At 45.1% G+C, this 6,000-nt stretch overlaps 1 protein-coding gene across 1 annotated transcript in view; it reads left to right on the top strand.

Moving 5' to 3' along the window:
• Positions 1-1,129: 1,129 nt before the first annotated feature.
• gpr4 (G protein-coupled receptor 4) overlaps positions 1,130-6,000 on the top strand; it is a 28,518-nt gene continuing 23,647 nt past the window's right edge. Inside the window, exon 1 of the mRNA XM_036537207.1 lies at positions 1,130-1,274. The gene's annotated coding sequence lies outside the window, so the exon portion shown is untranslated. The remainder of the gene's footprint in view (positions 1,275-6,000) is intronic.

Raw genomic sequence — 6,000 nt, 5'->3', positions numbered from 1 at the left:
TAACCATTCTTCAACATAAGGTAATAATTCATTTCCCCCTTTTTTTTAATAAGCGGCGAGTGGGTCAAAGAAACGGAAAAGCACAATGACAATAAGACACATACACCAGGACAATACACATTGGACAGAGGTGTGAGCTGAACAGGTTATGGAGCTGTGGGGAGGGCAGTGATGTTCCATTTGATCCATCTGTTGAGACCTACCTACCACACAAAACATGTAAGGACACTAAATTGAATAAAATTTTTAGGCAACTTGCATGTAGAAGTGGCAGCTATGGGGATTTGTTGGGTATATCCCAAAATAATGACTTGTACCTTAAAACCTCTGACAAAAAGCAGAGCACCTTGAGTAGCGATAATCATAACCACATCCGGAGGTGATGACACATAATGGAATTGCCTGATTTCAACACTCCCGTGATGCCTCAGTCCCAACCTCTACATTTCTGCCAAAGCCCATTTATATTGTGTGTCAGATATACTTGGTGTGTACTCATTTGACTGGACATGTGTGTTCTAGGGCAGGCATCTTAAATCCAAACTGTACACCACACGCGTTAAAATATTGGACTGTTTCTGTTCAAGTCAGATGAGACGTCAGTTGCCAAGACAACCAGGCAACTGGAAAAAAAGCGTCCATAATGATTTGCTCTATTAGACACTTATGTTACGCAATTAAATTTCTCCTCAAAGATGTATACTGATACGCCGATTAACTTGTTCTCTTTCATTATGAAAGAAACAAACCCAGTTTTCTGCTATTATCCTAAGTGCCGCAATCGAGTTGCCTGGAACACTGCCCAGGCTGAAGTATTTAAAAGTTACTGTATTACACTGAAATACAATATACAGTTATCTCACGTCATGATGACAATGGCTGAAGCGCTTCTTCTTCTTCTATTATTATTGTTATTATTCTTATTAGTAGTATTATTATTACAGCCTTCTGGTGAGAAACACGAAGCGAAATTGTTCGCTATCGCATCTGCGTCTGTGTGTGCGGGTGGGCGTGTATCTGTGTGTGTGTGTGTGTGTGTGTGAGAGAGAGAGAGAGAGAGAGAGAGGGAGGGAGAGCGTGTGAGTGTGTGTGCTTCTGGCTGGTAGTGGCCACTGTAGGTTCCCAGTCTGAAATGCATCGCAGCACGCGGCACTCGGAGAGGAAGTGAAGAGAGGAATACTGCGAGTTTCGGCTGGCTTTAATCAATTTCAGGCTTTGCTTCCTCGCTATGGACGCTACAGTGTTTCAGGAAACGAGGACAAATGAACTCAAATGTAAGTGCTTCAACTTTTTATTCGTACCCTATTTTCTTATACTTTCTGACAGTAACTAGCAGTTGACCGAGTCATTCACCTGCTTCGCTCGAAGTCGCAAGTGTGGCAAGAGATGGCGGGGTGAAAAGCCTTAATGAAGGACTTATGTAATTGTTATATCGAATTATAGGAGTACTGCTCATATGTATTCATTTTAAATGGTTTATTTTTGTGAACGGATCATGGATAAAAAAAGAAAACGCGCCCCGTTATAGATAGGGTTGTAGTCAGCATCGGGCTGGTAAGAGCAATTGAAATACCACCGTCCTATAAATTACTTATTTCAGGCACTTGCTGTAAATGTCGCTCTTTCCCGATAATGTATAGGAAAAGAGCCATTACCGAAATCGTAATGGACTCTGGTGTGAGTTCTATTTGGAGATTTTTTTTATTGATTCACCTATCTGTGCATCGCCTGTGTACCTATCTATCCATAACCGTTCGGCAATTTCCATAGCGGGTCGAAAGAATTTGAAAGTGCAAGAATGTGTTTTCGGCATTATTTCACTGTTTTCTCTGTGGCATTTTATTGATAATACGTGGTTCTCTCGGTGTCATCATGATGCATAGTAATTACCATGGGGTTACAAAAAACATTACCAGCCCTACAATAATTATTGCTTTGACAGTGGTACACAGCAAAATTGCTAGTGTTAAAATAAGACAGTTAAAGTTCTCTCTAGGAAATACGTTTTATCACACACACACACACACACACAACTATCTATCTCCATCTATTACCTATATCTACCTAACGTCTTATATATATTATATATATATATCCTTCCAATTATATATATATATATATATATACACACACACACACACACACACACACACACACACATAATTGGAAGGAATTCTTCTACCCATGTCTTTCTTCTATCCCGTACCTTTGTACTGGGCACATTCTTGCTTTTGTGATCAGATACACCATGAAAAATTAAGGCCCGACAGCAAGATACATGACTGCCATGCATCAGGTCCTCAGATGACTACTGCCTGGGTTGAATTTTACTTGACCATGATGGAAGCTTGAATGCAATCTAATAAGTTATAAACGAACACCTAACTCTCTCTTAGACAAATACAAATTTTTGTTTTGCTGACTCAGCTTGTAGTGGTGGAAGTAATTATATACAACAAGTCTGCTACTGTAAATGTGTGTAGCAAGTAACTATGGAAATCCGACAAATAAAATCCTATTTCATCTGCATGGTAGTTTCATTGACGCCCTCGTTGTTACACACATAGTGATTGTAATAATATTGATTGTACATTCAGCAGATGCCTTTGTAGATGCCTTTCTCCAGGGTTCTGATAGGGTGTGGTAAATAGTATGATTGTATAATAAATTATAAGTACTAAATTGCAAATAGAAAGGCTAAAGTTCAGATCACAGAAAAGTGCTGATTGAGAGATTTTGTTGTCTGTGTCCAATGCAGGACAACATAGCAAAGGGAGGTATTTAAGAGAATGGGTGGATTTAAGAGAAAGTAGGGCTACATTTCTGTGTGTAATAAATTAATTCTAATGGCCATAAAGGTTATTGTCAATGAATCTTGGACATAGACTTGTTTGTTCCTTTTTCAGAATTCAGCGTTTCTCGTGGAAACCAGATAAGTCTGCGGCAGTGGCTGCTGTCTAGCGCCCAAATCTGATTTTCCGTGCCTTGGTCCTAAATCAAGGTACCCATCCGGAAGCTTTAGGAGTCAGGGTGCTGACCTTCACGACTTGTGTGTCCCCTGCGGTTTTCCCCCAAAAAGCCTGCCCTCTGTTTGCTCCCCGCCGACGGCGGTGTCGTTTTACCCCGCTGCCGCCACCCGACCTGCCTGTTCACAAGTTCAGATGGAGCAAATGGAGGTGGCGCAATAGTTTCAAAATGGCAGTGAGCGCAGATACACCTGAGACCCCCCCACCCCCTTTTCTTGCATACATATGTGAAGGCTCCAGGTCATCCTTTCGACCTTTGTGTCTGCGGTTTAATAGTGTAGCACAGCCTCACACAGTCGTGCCCATCTCACAGCTAAATTGCACTTGCATTCTCTTCTGTCCCTTTATCTCTCGGACACTTTAACGGATCGCTGGCTCCATTTTCACGCTACCTAATGAAATCATGTCCCCTTAAACTTCTCCCCGTGTGGATGACTGCTTTGGGGTCGTTCTTCTGGCAGTCCCTGCATGGCCGCTGGCCCCTTTAAACCGGCGGAAAGGAGATATCTTATTTGTGAGGCTTGCTCCGGCTACCTCTCGCCAGCCCATTGTAGGCTGGGGTCATACATTAAGCGCTGCAGCGGCTGCACCGAAATGCCCGCACATTCAATCAAGGCGAGCAACGTAATTACCTGCTTGGGGATGTGCGATAAGCAGGGAAGTCTAATGGCAAGAAGAGCAGCGGGGTTATCACCCAATTACAAGTGGAGAGGCCTGTCTGGTCTACAGGCGTGTCTAATTGAATCTCTGTTTTAGAGGCAGTGGTGGATCAGAACTCGATTTGCTGGAAGGGTGTGTCCTCCGAGGGGGCCTAGATTTATGGATATGTGTATGGTCTGCATTTGAACATAGCCCATAGTTCTCCCCGTTGCCCTGACAACCCTGATTTGTTTTTTTTCTGTTTTGTTTTCCCGTGCCATGGCGATAAATTGGGTGCTCAAATTTGAATTTTGCCCTACTTTGCATACGAGACGCGTGCCTTCTCCGCTGGCACTTTGCTATTGGCGCCTCCATGCTAGCGCTGCTGTGCTTCTAATCAAGTCAGGTTCGCAGAGAAAATGATGTGTTTAACCAGTCCTACAACCCACACAGATATGCTGCACATTCCTATGGCTCATTAGCCAGTGACAATGGGTAAGAAGGTAGAATGACCTGCTGCTCTAACGCACAACAATGGAACCCTGCAAATACACACAAATTAAACAGCCATTTTCACATAGCGTTCAGGTACTTATTACCTGCTAGGTCACTGCTGCAAGTCAAATTTGAGAGCAAGCATAGCCAATACCTCAGTTTCAGATGAGCCTCTCACAATGAGCCCTGCTTCCCATTAAAGCCGACAGGCAGAAGGTGCTTACTGCTGTGCTTACTTTATTTATTCATTTCCCCCCCCCTCCGGTCTGCATAATGTAATATATTGTTTATGGTCGTGGTTGTACCGCTGGTTGTCCCTGAAGGTCCCCTGAACCAAAGCGCTGACCTCCCCTGGCCGGTGCAGCAGAAACCGGGGTGGCGCAGACGGCGTTAACTCGCACACAAAGAGCACAAAGCATCTGAGCCTGGCGTCAGCACTTTCCCTCTGCCATCACCGGTGTGGGAAAACAAGCCCAGTATCAGACGCGCCTGCACCTGGGAATAGCTCTGCGGCTGGGCCGGGCCCAAAGCAGGGCCTCGCTGCACTGGTGGTCTGAAGCTCCGCTTTAACCCCCCCTTTCGCGCGGCACTGGTTTTTCTGACACCCCCTCCCCCAGTGTATTTATTGCATTGTATATTTATTTTGCTGACTCGGGGGGAGTGCAGTCTCCATGTGGAGTCGTCAGTCAGGAAGGCTTTCCTGACATTACGCCGGACCATCTTGCTGGCAATTTCGCAAGCCGTTTCCCTGCTAATCTCAGATTTAAAAACCCTGGGGATTTTGTTCAGTTTCCTGCCATTTGTGACGACTTGCTGCAAGGCGTCCATTTTGAAGATGAGGTCAGCGTCCAGATTCCACTTGTTGAAGTTAAAAAATGCTCTAAGGTCAAACATTTAAAAATGCTTTCAGGTCAAACTTAAAGAATGCTGTATTTTACAACAAACAACACTGTCTCTCTAGCGTACCGAAGCCCCCATCCCTTCCCTGGGTTAACCCCCATGCGGGTGAAAACATAGATGTGTGTGGGGGAGGTTACCTAGGTTGGGATATCAGGCAAAATGGGGACATCAGGAAAAGGAGTGCTTTGTGAAGAGTGTGTTTGACAGCCTGTCTGAAGGTGGTGGCAGTCTGAGTGATCTGATGTGAAGTGGGACAGTCCTGCAGCCACAAGTGGACAAATACGGACTAAAACAAGAAGAGGAACAGGAGCGGGAGATGCATAATGGCAGACTCTGATAGAGAAGGGGAACATGTTCTTCCCCTTTTTCTGCAGAGGGGTTGGCGAGGGGTCGAAGAGGGGTTTAAGTTTATGCAAATGAAACATTTTGACAGTTAGGAGCGCAGGTATGGAGTATGGACAGAGTATGCAACCAGAAAGACTATAGTAAGTGGTCCTCTTATCTGTGGCCCCTGTGTCACTGTTACTGTGGCAGGGACTACATGGTGTTCTGGCACGGCATTGTGGGATTTCCTGACATGTACCGATGTGCGGGAAATCGTTAGTCAGCCTGGCGCATGAGAAAGAGCACTCCTGGCCAGGTGACGGAAATCACACCCGAAAGGAAGGTGACGCACAGCATTGTCACAGAGCGCATGGACATCCAAGGCACGGTCACAAATCCTGCACCTCAGCAAAGCCGCCCGTCCAAAGAGGGCACTCGTGAAGGAGTCTGATTTACAGCGCCCCCCACCCTGGTCCCATGCCAACTGCGTCTGCTGAAGTGCGCATTGCTATTCAGTGTGGGCCATGGGCTCTATCAAGAGGAGGGAAACGAGAATCTTGTTCAAAGTGTAATTGTGCTGGTTTTCTGTTTGTCTCAGTCGTTTTTTATGCAGTCT

This window comes from Megalops cyprinoides, chromosome 9 (assembly GCF_013368585.1).
Source record: "Megalops cyprinoides isolate fMegCyp1 chromosome 9, fMegCyp1.pri, whole genome shotgun sequence".
Lineage (NCBI taxonomy): Eukaryota > Metazoa > Chordata > Actinopteri > Elopiformes > Megalopidae > Megalops > Megalops cyprinoides.
Note: the sequence above shows the minus strand (reverse complement) of the source record. Positions and strands in the feature narration are given on the sequence as shown.